The sequence below is a fragment of the Anomaloglossus baeobatrachus genome, chromosome 6 (assembly GCF_048569485.1).
Source record: "Anomaloglossus baeobatrachus isolate aAnoBae1 chromosome 6, aAnoBae1.hap1, whole genome shotgun sequence".
In the NCBI taxonomy this organism is placed as follows: domain Eukaryota; kingdom Metazoa; phylum Chordata; class Amphibia; order Anura; family Aromobatidae; genus Anomaloglossus; species Anomaloglossus baeobatrachus.
In genome coordinates, this window is record NC_134358.1 from 166,376,666 (window position 1) to 166,390,970 (window position 14,305).

Here is a 14,305-nt window from a genome sequence, read left to right on the forward strand (position 1 = left end):
CAGCACCGCCGACACAGTGGGGTGAGAAGGGACATGCCGGGAGTCCAGATTGGACCCGCTTTTCTTCCAAATCTTTGAAATCCAAAAAATCAAAAATCAGAGAATGCATGTGTGTGTGTGACCTCCTGAACACAAAGCATTGAAACTGGCTAGGACTGGCTACCAGGGGGTGTATATGCTAGGAGGGAGGAGCTACACGTTTGAGTGTAGTACTTTGTGTGTCCTCCGGAGGCAGAAGCTATACACCCATGGTCTGGGTCTCCCATAAGGAACGATGAAGAAATCAAAAGTACCAGGTTTGGAACGTAAGATTAGAAGGACCACTCCAGTGCTGGAAAAAAAATATTTGGTGGAGTAGTGCTTTAAGCCTCCTGCCCACAGTTTCTGTTTCAATTAATAACTGTAATTCAACTCATATATAAAAATTATGATCATTATCAATATTTTTCCATGCCTAAACGTTTAGCACAGTATAGTCCATATGCTCGTTTCCAGTCTTCTATAGTCCACTTTTCGTACTTCTGTGCAAACTCAAGCTGACATTTCTTATGATCGTATGGAAGTCAAGGCTTCCTCACCTTTTTTTGGGCCACCATTTCAGACTTATGTAACGTGTGTCACAAGGTGTTAGCATGGATGTCTGTGAGCTCACTATTACAAAGCACACTAGCCACCTCCACTGCTGTGTTTGTTGCGCCAGAACTCATAGACTATGTAATGAGCCGACTTGTTGACTTTGTTATTTTGCCTGGACATCCACCTCTTGGCTGTGTGGGGGCTCATCCTGTATGTAGGGAGCTATGTGGGGGCTGATGCTGTAGATATTGGGGCTATGTGTGAACGCATACTGTATACAGATGGTTATGTGGAAACTCAACTGTATGTAAGAGGCTGTGTGAAGGCTCATATTGTATATAGGAGGATGTCAGCATATATGATTCTGCTCAATACTAACTGATACAATTAATATAAAATAATAATTAATATATTAATATTGAGCAGAATTAATTTCAGCCTATTGGTTCAGCCCTCCATACCAGTCACGGTCTCTCATGTGGCCCCTCGTGCAAATTAATTGCCCATCTGTCACATGGAGATTTTTGCAGGCTTCATCAACCATCATGGCGGCGTCAGGATCTGTGGAAACTACAGATTCTGGCACTCTGCCTGCTAACTTCTCTGATGTCTGTGATCAGCGCAGGCAGATTCTGGCATTGACCAGTAGACTTGTGGTTCATAGGCAGGGTAGCAAGAGTTAATCTCTCCTGGGCTGCTTGTTAGTCTCTTTGATCACATTCTGTTGGGGGAGCCAGTCACATTCGCTTCCATCCTATATTTACTGGCTCGACTATTCCATTAATGCCAGTTATAGTTTACCTATACTGGTCTGTTGAGGTGTTGTGATCCAGACTTACTGGTGGTTGTTGAGTATTACTGCTGTGAGCAGTTGTGGTGTCAACCCTTGTTCTGGTTTTTTTTTTGTTACTACCTTCCTGCTCTTGCTTTTCTCCATAGTCTCTTACTGTTTGTTCCTGTGAGTTGGCATTGTGTCTGAGTTTTGGTTTTCCCCTGTCTTTATCTGTGTTTCCATCAAACTCCTGCCCCTTGTTTCCTGGGGGTGTGTGGGGGAGGGGTAACAGATTAGATCTGTTCAGCTGGATAGCCAGGCACAGGACTCTGGCATCTCCACGATTAGGGGTAGCCCTGAGGATAGGTATAGCCTAGGGTTCTTTTGCATGCGGAACAGCATAGGAGCCCCCTATCCCTCGCTATCCTGCAGTTACATTGTGACATTATAGGTGGTTATAGTTTCACTACATTTCAGCATGGACCCAGTTGCTGCATTAGCGAGACAAATGCAGACCTTGTCTTTTCAGGTGGCTGAATTAAAAGGGGCAGTACAGCAGCAAGCTCAGTACGCCACACCGATGCAATCAGTCCAGGTCTCTAGATCATTAGAGCCCAAGCTGCATTCAGAGAAGTATGTAATTGTGTGTTGCGGTTGCTGCGAGCGCTGGAGACTATGTCCAGATTTCTTGCTGCTGCACATGTGCGAGCGCTGGAGACTAGGTCCAGGTTTCTTGCTACTGCACATGTGCGAGCGCTGGAGACTAAGTCCAGATTTCTTGCTACTGCACATGTGCGAGCGCTGGAGACTGAGTCCAGATTTCTTGCTGCTGCACATGTGCGAGCGCCGGAGACTAAGTCCAATCTTGGAGCCATTGCACATGTGCGGGTGACCTCATCGCTGACACGAGGTCACATGTCTCTGACACCTTCTATGCCGATTGGTCGCTGGTCATGTGCTTGTGACGTCTTGCTCGGTGATAGGCCAGCATGACGTCACTCCTGTCGTTCTGGCAGCGGATTGGCTCTGGTGTCCTCCATCTTGGATGAGGCACAGAGTCTATATAAGACCCTGACACACGCCGCATGGTGCTCAGTCCTCTTGGTTCATGCATATGAGTAGACGCTCTGTGCGCGTTCCTCTAGGCATTCCTCTGTCTATGCTAGGTGAGCGCTACCGGCAGGGTAGCGTTCTTATACCTTACAGCTTCGGCTGCTGTCCGTATCCTTACCTCTTAGGGGAGCGGACATAGGCAGGTGCCTGAGGCACATGGTCTGGCTGGGCCTTGTGATTCTACTCGTAGGTGGACATTGCCGCTAGGGTAACGTTCCTTATACTGCGTCTGGCAGTTGTTCGTATCCTCGCACACTAGGGGAGCGAACAGAGGTAGGAGCTTTGTGCGGCTTACGCTGCTGTTCGTCTCTTTTGCACCACTAGAAGAGCGGACCTAGGCAGGTGCCATATCTAGTGGTTCGTGTCCTCGCACACTAGTGGAGCGAACGCAGGTAGGAGCTTTGTGCGGCTTATGCTGCTGTTCGTCTCTTTTGCACCACTAGAAGAGCGGACCTAGGTAGGTGCCATTTCGCACACATTGCCTTTGTCTCTGTGATTATTAACAGAGATCATTCCACACACCCTCCAAGTAAGGGAGGAATTGCTTTACTTACTTATTATATCCTTCTGTGAGTTAACAGAGGTATTGCACTCTGCCATAGTCTGCAGCAAAGTCTTTGCACGGTGGACCCTGACTGTCTGATACTCCTTTCGGTTATTATCAGACAGCCCCCCGTAACATTAGGACTGAGCCAAGGGTCTGGCAGTTATGGCAGAATATCAGCAGTTACACCGTTACATACAAGTACTTGAGTCACGGCTCAAGAGTATAGAGGATAAACCTCAGACCATGGTGACATCTGCACATGATCCTCGACTTGCTCTGCCAAACAGATATTCTGGCGATGCCAGATCATGTCGTGGTTTCATTAGTCAGTGTCAGATACACCTAGAGGTCAACTCTTCTCGCTTCTCTACGGAGAGGTCCAGAGTAGGCTTTATCATCTCCTTACTTCAGGACAAAGCCTTAGAATGGGCGACTCCCCTATGGGAGCGCTCTGATGTGGTTACTCTGAGACATCAAGACTTTCTTGATGCTCTTAAGGCGGTATTCATGGGTCCGCAGGTTACCCATGATGCGGCCCTGAGACTGTTAGATCTATCTCAGGGTTCGTTATCCACTAGTTCTTATGCCATTGCTTTTAGAACTCTGGTGGCAGAACTAGATTGGCCAGAGAAGGTGTTGATTCCTATCTTCTGGAGAGGGTTGGCAGGCTATGTCAAGGATGCCCTTGCTACTCGTGAGGTCCCTGCTTCTCTGGAGGACTTGATCACAGTAGCAACGAGGATCGATGTACGCCATAAGGAACGTAGACTCGAGGTCTCTTCCTCACGCCCTAAGCATCGGGCTATTCCAGTTGTTGAGGGTCCACTACCATCTTCCTCAGCATCTGAAACATCTCCCACTCCTATGGAGTTAGGTCATACGTTCTCCAGACTACGCAAGTCTGGTCCTCCTATATGTTACGTATGTCGTCAGGCTGGGCACTATGCCAACAAGTGTCCTAGTCGTCAGGGAAACTCCCTGGCCTAGTAACCATTAGAGGGGGGTTACTAGAGACGTCTTCTGCACCCTCTAAGTGTTGTATCCCAGGTCAGCTCTCGTTATCTGAGAATACATGGCCTATTATGGCTTTTGTGGATTCCGGAGCTGACGGGATTTTTGTGTCCTCAGGATTTGTAAAGGGACACAATATTCCCTCTATCATGTTAGAGGCGCCTATTCCTGTCCGTGTTGTTAATGGAACTATGTTGTCTGACTCCATTACATTGAAGACAGTTCCCTTGCGCCTTTCCCTGTCTCAGGGTCACATAGAGGAGATTTCTTTTCTTGTTTTGCCTGAGTGTATAGACGACGTCCTTCTGGGTCTTCCATGGCTTCGGACTCATGCTCCTCACATTGACTGGGAGTCTGACAGCATTATTAGTTGGGGTTCGAAATGTCAGTCCCGATGTCTTCCCTTACCACCTAAGGTCGTTGCGGTTGCATCAACTGATCTCTCTCCCATACCTACACCCTATTTGGATTTCGCTGACGTGTTCTCCAAACAGGGTGCTGAGGTTCTTCCACCCCATAGGCCGTATGACTGTGCCATAGACCTTATCCCAGGTTCGGTTCCACCTAAAGGCAGGGTTTACCCCCTGTCGATACCTGAGTCGGAGGCCATGTCGACCTATATAAGAGAGAGTTTAGAGAAGGGGTTCATTCGTAAGTCTGTCTCTCCCGCGGGAGCTGGGTTTTTCTTTGTTCGGAAGAAAGAGGGTGATTTGCGTCCCTGCATAGATTACAGGGGTCTCAACGCAATCACAATAAAGAACAAATACCCATTACCTTTAATTTCGGAGCTCTTTGACAGACTGAGAGGAGCTCAAGTTTTTACGAAGTTGGATCTGCGGGGTGCGTATAACTTGGTACGAATTCGAAAGGGTGACGAATGGAAGACCGCTTTTAACACCCGAGACGGTCACTATGAATACCTCGTCATGCCTTTTGGGTTATGTAATGCACCCGCAGTATTTCAGGACTTCGTAAACGATGTGTTCAGGGATTTACTGTTATCCTCAGTAGTGGTGTATCTGGACGACATCCTGATTTTTTCTCCTGATCTGGAGACTCATCGTCAGGATGTTGTTCGTGTCCTTTCCCGTTTAAGGGAGCACTCATTGTTTGCTAAACTCGAGAAATGTGTATTCGAGCAGTCCTCATTGCCTTTTTTGGGTTACATTATCTCACAAGAGGGTCTGGCTATGGATCCTGCGAAGCTCTCTGCTGTCCTGCAATGGTCCGAACCTCATTCCTTGAAGGCGGTGCAACGCTTCTTAGGATTCATAAATTATTACAGGCAGTTCATACCCCATTTTTCTACTTTGGTGGCCCCTTTGGTGGCCTTGACTAAGAAAGGTGCTAATCCCAAAGCCTGGTCTACTGAGACATCTCAGGCTTTTGAGGCAGTAAAAAGACACTTTTCAACTGCTCCCGTTCTTCAAAGACCCGATGAGAATAAGCCCTTCCTCTTAGAGGTTGATGCCTCTTCAGTGGGTGCTGGTGCGGTCTTGTATCAAAAGAACGGTGCAGGTAGAAAAAGGCCGTGTTTCTTCTTTGCTAAAACCTTTTCACCGGCAGAGAGAAACTATACCATTGGGGATAGGGAACTGCTCGCCTTGAGATTAGCCTTGGAGGAGTGGCGTCACTTGCTGGAAGGAGCGAAACATCCTTTCCAGGTCTATACAGACCATAAGAATCTGACGTACTTACAAACCGCTCAGCGTCTGAATCCTCGCCAAGCCCGCTGGTCCTTGTTTTTCTCCCGCTTTCACTTCTCCATCAACTATCTGTCTGGGAGTAAGAATAACAAGGCAGACGCCCTGTCTCGCTCTATGCTTTCTACCCAGGAAGAGATTGACGAACCTCGTCTTATCCTTCCCTTCAGGGTTTTTCATACGCTCTCCCCTGTGACGTTAGACCAAATCCCACCGGGCAAGACCTTTGTTCCGCCTGATCGACAGAATGATATACTGTCATGGGCCCACACCTCAAAGGTGGGTGGGCATTTTGGTATTAGGCGGACACGAGAGTTACTGGAGAGGTGGTATTGGTGGCCACACTTAGCCAGCCACGTCAAGAGATATGTCGGTTCCTGCTACTCGTGTGCTCGCAACCGTCCATTACGGCAGAGACCGGCTGGGCTCTTGCATCCTTTACCAGTGCCAGATAGACCATGGGAGGTGGTAGGCATGGACTTTGTGGGTGATCTTCCACGTTCACAGGGACATAGATTTGTGTGGGTCATTACGGACCATTTCTCCCGGATGGTTCATCTCGTACCGTTATCGAGAATCCCATCTTCCAGGGTACTAGCCAAACTATTCCTCAAGCATGTCTTTAGGCTTCACGGGATGCCAGATCGTATCATTTGTGATAGAGGCCCGCAATTTACTTCCCGTTTCTGGCGAGATCTTTGTAGCCTTCTGCAAATTGAGTTGAATCTCTCTTCGGCATACCATCCGGAGACTAATGGTTTGGTTGAACGTACCAATCAATCTATGATTATCTACCTTCGACACTTTGTTGCTGAGAACCACGATAACTGGTCCTCCCTCCTACCCTGGGCAGAATTTGCCCTTAACAATTCGCTGGCTGAGGCCACTGGGCAGACACCGTTCGTACTCAATAATGGGCAACACCCTAGGGTACCGTTACCGTTTCCCGCTGCTGCACCTCCTCCTCTTGTGGCCGACTGGGCAACTAATGCCAGAGAGGTTTGGGATCGGACTCAAGAGTCGATCCAAGCAGCTAAGGACCGTATGAAGACGGTGTCCGATCGGTTTCGTCGCCCGGCTCCTGTCTTTTCTCCAGGGGACTTTGTGTGGCTCTCTGCAAAACACGTGAGACTTAGAGTGAGCTCTGTCAAATTTGCTCCTCGCTTCCTGGGTCCTTATGAGGTTCTTCGACAGGTAAATCCTGTAGTCTATCAATTGAAGTTACCTGTCCATCTTAGGATTCATGACAAATTCCATGTCTCACTGCTAAAGCCGGCTATTTTACCTCACGCTCGTGAAGTGCACTCTCCTGCCTCTGATTCCTCTCGCTCTAGCTATGAGGTACGAGCCATAGTTGGTTCTAAGATGGTTAGAGGGCGCAGGTTCTTCTTGATAGTTTGGGAGGGCTATGGCCCGGAACATCGCTCTTGGGAGCCTGAGGAGGCTGTCCATGCTCCCGACTTAGTTGCCGATTACCTGCGTCGCCGGGAGGGGGGCCCTTGAGGGGGAGGTACTGTTGCGGTTGCTGCGAGCGCTGGAGACTATGTCCAGATTTCTTGCTGCTGCACATGTGCGAGCGCTGGAGACTAGGTCCAGGTTTCTTGCTACTGCACATGTGCGGGCGCTGGAGACTAGGTCCAGATTTCTTGCTACTGCACATGTGCGAGCGCTGGAGACTGAGTCCAGATTTCTTGCTGCTGCACATGTGCGAGCGCCGGAGACTAAGTCCAATCTTGGAGCCATTGCACATGTGCGGGTGACATCATCGCTGACACGAGGTCACATGTCTCTGACACCTTCTATGCCGATTGGTCGCTGGTCATGTGCTTGTGACGTCTTGCTCGGTGATAGGCCAGCATGACTTCACTCCTGTCGTTCTGGCAGCGGATTGGCTCTGGTGTCCTCCATCTTGGATGAGGCACAGAGTCTATATAAGACCCTGACACACGCCGCATGGTGCTCAGTCCTCTTGGTTCATGTATATGAGTAGACGCTCTGTGCGCGTTCCTCTAGGCATTCCTCTGTCTATGCTAGGTGAGCGCTACCGGCAGGGTAGCGTTCTTATACCTTACAGCTTCGGCTGCTGTCCGTATCCTTACCTCTTAGGGGAGCGGACATAGGCAGGTGCCTGAGGCACATGGTCTGGCTGGGCCTTGTGATTCTACTCGTAGGTGGACGTTGCCGCTAGGGTAACGTTCCTTATACTGCGTCTGGCAGTTGTTCGTATCCTCGCACACTAGGGGAGCGAACAGAGGTAGGAGCTTTGTGCGGCTTACGCTGCTGTTCGTCTCTTTTGCACCACTAGAAGAGCGGACCTAGGCAGGTGCCATATCTAGTGGTTCGTGTCCTCGCACACTAGTGGAGCGAACGCAAGTAGGAGCTTTGTGCGGCTTATGCTGCTGTTCGTCTCTTTTGCACCACTAGAAGAGCGGACCTAGGTAGGTGCCATTTCGCACACATTGCCTTTGTCTCTGTGATTATTAACAGAGATCATTCCACACACCCTCCAAGTAAGGGAGGAATTGCTTTACTTACTTATTATATCCTTCTGTGAGTTAACAGAGGTATTGCACTCTGCCATAGTCTGCAGCAAAGTCTTTGCACGGTGGACCCTGACTGTCTGATACTCCTTTCGGTTATTATCAGACAGCCCCCCGTAACATTGTGCTTCTATTTACATTGCCACTCCTCTGGTAGTGAGGAACAGTGGGTTATTGGCTCTCTTGTAAGTGATGTACTCTGATTCTACTGTATTTTTGACCTTCATGCCACTGTGGCAAGTCCTGTCCGTTGGTGCTCAGGGAAAGATGACAGTCAGAAAACTCCTAGACCCAGGTTGTTTGGGGGATCCCAACTTGGGTCTGCGTATTTTCTCCACAATGGTGTCTCAATGCTTAATACCCGCCATTGTTAAGGTTGAGTGCCAAGAAATTCCTATTACTGTTTTTTTTTTTAGCCAGTGGTTCAGGGGCAAACATCATAGATGAACAGTTTGCTCATTCCTTGGGGTTGGATTTGAAGGTGTTATCAAATCCTGTTCAGATATCTGCCATTAATTCTTCACCTATTGAACGGGGGCTTTTTTGAGTGTGTACAGGGGCTGGAATGCCACATAAGGGTACTGCATTCTGAGCGGATTTCATGTTATGTTCTCAAGGGTATTTTTGCACAAATGGTATTGGGGTTTTCCTGGTTAGCCTTACATAACCCCACCATAGATTGGCAAAGTAGGAGATAATGAAATGGAGTATATATTGTAAAAAACACTGTTTGGGTACCTGTATTTCAACGGTCACCACTAGCCTTCCTTGTCCTCTCTGATTTTTGTGACTTGTTCCTAGAAAAAGGAAGTCAGACATCACCCCATAGGCCTTATGACTGCACCATAAGGTTGATCCTGGAGTAAAAACTGCCCAAGGGTAAACTCTATATTATGTTTGGTTCTGAGAGATCAACTCTCAAAGAGTATATAACTGAGAGTTTAGCAAAGGGACACATCGCTAGATGCAGCTCAATTCTTCTTTGTCAAAAAGAATGATGGAGAGTTACGGCCGTGCCTGGACTTCTGGGAGCTCATCCGAAAAATGGTTCAGGATCCTTATTCTCTTGCACTCATTCCTGACCTTTTTAATCAGAGAGCCGGTGTTACCATATTTTTCAGACTATAAGACACACTTTTTCCCCCCAAATGTTGGGGGAAAGTGGGGGGTGCGTCTTATAGTCTGAATGTAGGGCTGCAGGTAATGAGGGTGCTGCGGTGGACCAGTCATCAACGGCATGAGCAGGCTGTAGCAGCGCCTGCCGTGACCACATGGGCCCACTTATTTCATATGCATGCATTCTCCCACCCATCATCTCTCAGCGCTGCACAGCCGATGCTCACAGGTGGGCGCGATGATTGGGGGGGGGGTGTGTGCGTGCACAGAAAATAGACGGCCCGCGTGATCACCCCTAGCAACTACAGCCTGGAGTGATCATCTGTGGCTATATTCACTGCCCCCGAGCATCATCATCAGCACGGGCGCAGTGAATAAGTATGGTATACTCACCGGTCATTCCCCTGCAGCATTGCGATGTCCTCCTGTGTGCCGTCCTGCTGATCTATGTAGAGAACGGTGAGCACCGGGATGACATCATCGCTGTGCGCACCGCTCTCCACACACATCAGCGGGCCGGCAGACAGGAGGACATCGTAATGCTGCAGGGATCGGTGACCGGCTCCACACAGGTCAGCGACGCTGCTGCTGACACAGAGAGGAAGATGATTGGTGCTGCAGGGAGTGAGGAAAGGGGAGTATAAACGTTTATTTTTTTCTGTGCTATAGAATACAGGCCATATAGCAGGATGGGGGTATATAGCAGGATACTCCAAAGACATACTGATAGGGACTGTAGATTGGCAATACTGTCCCCATTGGGGCTCACAATGTATGTAAAGCGCTGTGTAATTAATAGCACTATATAAATGAATAAAATTATGAATTATTATTATTATTAATTATGGGTGTATATTATGAGCAGGATGGGGGTATATAGCAGGATGGGGCTATATAGCAAGATGGGGGTATTTATCAGGATGAGGGTATATAGCAGGATAGGGGTATATAGCAGGATGGGGGTATATATCAGGATGGGGGTATATATCAGGATGGGCGGTATTTATCAGGATGAGGGACATATATGCAAGGATGGGGATCATATAGAAGGCAGGAGGATCATTACCAGAATGGGGTAACTTAGTACAGAATTTAGGGACATTACCCCCATAACAGTGTCAGCAGCAGATCCTCGCCCCATAAAAGTGTGTCATGACCACATTTTTTGCTTAAAATTTTATTTTCCTATTTTCCTCCCCTAAAACCAGGGTGCGTCTTATGGTCCGGTGCATCTTATAGTCCGAAAAATACGCCGTATTTTTCAGACTATAAGACGCACTTTTATTTTCCCAAATGTTGGGGGAAAGTGGGGGGGGGTGCGTCTTATAGTCTGAATGTGGCTGCGGGGAATGAGGGTGCTGCGGTGGAGCAGGTCATTGAGGGCATGAGCAGGCTGCAGCAGCCTGCCGTGACCACGTGAGCCTGCTCATTTCATATGCACGCCCATGCTCCCTCCCATCTCTCAGCGCTGAAGCCAGCGCTGACATGTGGGCGGGGTGATGGGCGGGGGATGTGCGCATAGTAAACAGCCGGCCCGCATAATCACCCCTGACAACTACAGCTTTGAGTGATCATGTGCGGCTGTATTCACTGCCCCCCGCGCATCATCATCAGTGCGGGGTGCAGTGAATCAGTACACTCACCGACAACGATCCCTGCAGCACCGCAATCTCCTCCTGTCAGCTGGCTGTGTATGGAGACTAGCAGAGCTCACAGGGATGAAGTCATCGCTGTGCGCACGTGTCCACACGCAGCCGCAGCAGGCACAGACAGGAGGAAATCGCGATGCTGCAGGGAGCATGGCCGGCTCCACACAGGTAAGCGGCGCTGCTGCCGGCACTGACGGCAGGAGGAGCGATGCTGCGTGGAGCGAGGAAAGGGGAGTATGAACGTTTATTTTTTTTTGTGTGCCACAGGATGCGGCCATATAGCAGGATAGGGATATATAGCAGGATGACGGCATATACCAGGATGGGGGTATATTATGAGCAGGGTGGGGGTATATAGCAGGATAGGGTTATATAGCAGGATGGGGGTAGAGTGCTGGCCAAAAGTATTGGCACCCCTGCAATTCTGTGAGAGAATACTCAGTTTCTTCCTGAAAATGATTGCAATCACAAATTCTTTGGTATTATTATCTTCATTTATTTTGCTTGCAATGAAAAAACACAAAAGAGAATGAAACAAAAATCAAATCATTGATCATTTCACACAAAACTCCAAAAATGGGCCAGACAAAAGTATTGGCACCCTTAGCCTAATACTTGGTTGCACAACCTTTAGCCAAAATAACTGCGAACAACCGCTTCCAGTAACCAATCAGTTTCTTACACTGCTCTACTGGAATTTTAGACCATTCTTCTTTGGAAAACTGCTCTAGGTCCCTGAGATTTGAAGGGTGCCTTCTCCAAACTGCCATTTTGAGATCTCTCCACAGGTGTTCTATGGGATTCAGGTCTGGACTCATTGCTGGCCACTTTAGTAGTCTCCAGTGCTTCTCTCAAACCATTTTCTAATGCTTTTTGAAGTGTGTTTTGGGTCATTGTCCTGCTGGAAGATGCTTGACCTCTGAGGGAGACCCAGCTTTCTCATACTGGGCCCTACATTATGCTGCAAAATTTGTCGGTAGTCTTCAGACTTCATAATGCCATGCACACAGTCAAGCAGTCCAGTGCCAGAGCCAGTAAAGCAACCCCAAAACATCAGGGAACCTCCGCCATGTTTGACTGTAGGGACCGTGTTCTTTTCTTTGAATGCCTCTTTTTTTTCCTGTAAACTCTATGTTGATGGCTTTTCCCAAAAAGCTCTACTTTTGTCTCATCTGACCAGAGAACATTCTTCCAAAACGTTTTAGGCTTTCTCAGGTAAGTTTTGGCAAACTCCAGCCTGGCTTTTTTATGTCTTGGGTTAAGAAGTGGGGTCTTCCTGGGTATCCTACCATACAGTCCCTTTTCATTCAGACGCCGACGGATAGTACAGGTTGACACTGTTGTACCCTCGGACTGCAGGGCAGCTTGAACTTGTTTGGATGTTAGTCGAGGTTCTTTATCCACCATCCGCACAATCTTGCGTCGAAATCTCTCAGCAATTTTTCTTTTCCCTCCACATCTAGGGAGGTTAGCCACAGTGCCATGGGCTTTAAACTTCTTGATGACACTGCGCACCGTAGGCACAGGAATTTTCAGTTCTTTGGAGATGGACTTGTAGCCTTGAGATTGCTCATGCTTCCTCACAATTTGGATTCTCAAGTCCTCAGACAGTTCTTTGGTCTTCTTTCTTTTCTCCATGCTCAATGTGGTACACACAAGGACACAGGACAGAGGTTGAGTCAACTTTAATCCATGTCAACTGGCTGCAAGTGTGATTTAGTTATTGCCAACACCTGTTAGGTGCCACAGGTAAGTTGTAGGTGCTGTTAATTACACAAATTAGAGAAGCATCACATGATTTTTCAAACAGTGCCAATACTTTTGTCCACCCCCTTTTTATGTTTGGTGTGGAATTATATCCAATTTGGCTTTATGACAATTTTTTTTTCTTTTCATTGAAGACAAATTAAATGAAGATAATAATATTGCAATCATTTTCAGGAAGAAACTGAGTATTCTCTGACAGAATTGCAGGGGTGCCAATACTTTTGGCCAGCACGGTATATAGCAGAATGGGGGTATATAGCAGGGTGGGGGTATATAGCAGGATGGGAGCACATACCAGGATGGGGGTATATAGCAGGATGGGGGTATATAGCAGGATGCAGCCATACACCAAGATAGGGTATATAGCAGGATGCGGCCATGTGCCAGGATGGGGTATGTAGCAGGATGGGAGCACATACCAGGATGGCAGTATATAGCATGATGGCAGTATATAGCAGGATGTGGGCTATACCAGGATGAGGGACATATATATACAAGGCAAGAGGATCATTACCAGGATGGGGTACCTGAGTTAGAAAATTTGAGGACATTACCTCCATAACAGTGTCAGCAGCAGATCCTCGCCCCATAACAATGTGTCATGACTACATTTTTTGCTTAAAATTTTATTTTCGTATTTTCCTACTCTAAAACAAGGGTGCGTCTTATGGTCCGGTGCGTCTTATAATACGAAAAATACGGTAACTTATTATTTTAAGAGTCTTCTTGTAAGGGTCCCCATAGGAGAGCTTAAAGGAAACCTGTCACCTAGAATATGCGTTCTGACCTATCAGCAGACGCATGTGTGCCGTGCCCTAATTACACCTCCCTACCCATCCCTGTACTGTAAAATTGTATAATATGAAAGTAATAAAAAACGTTTTATTACCTTCATATTTCCTATGTAAATAGCAGGGAATGTGGTCACAGGGGTGGTGCCTTGCACAGGGGTGGTGTCTGCATATTTCCGTGGTATCACGCCCCTGTGGGTGTGATACCATAGAGCGACGTCCCCTTCGCTCATTCTATCCTGCCCCCAGCTCACAGCTCATAACTCTTAGGGAGGCCTTTCAGTACCAGACATCTCTAAATATTATTGGGCTACTCATTTAAGAACGATTCCATCCCTATCTTCTCTGTGGGCCTTTAACAGGTGAATGGAGATTGAGACATTGTGGTTGGACTCATTCATACATATTCCCTCCAGTGGTCTGGTAGTTAAATTAGGCTCCCATTTCCTTCATTGCAGTTCACTAGAGATATTTGGCGCTCATGTGGAAAAAGGTTTGGGTTAAGGTCTCCAAAATCCCCAATAACATCATTTATTCATCAACCCATGAGTCTGAATAGCTTAAAATCCACTTCATCGTTCACCGATGAATTTTGGCGCGGTTGTTTAAGTCACGTCCCCACCGGAGTCCGCTCCTCCGACTTCTGCTCCGATCGCCAGACGACGCCGTGTTCCCACCATGGATAGTGCTGGTGATGGGAGAGGAGTCGGTGCCCGTGGC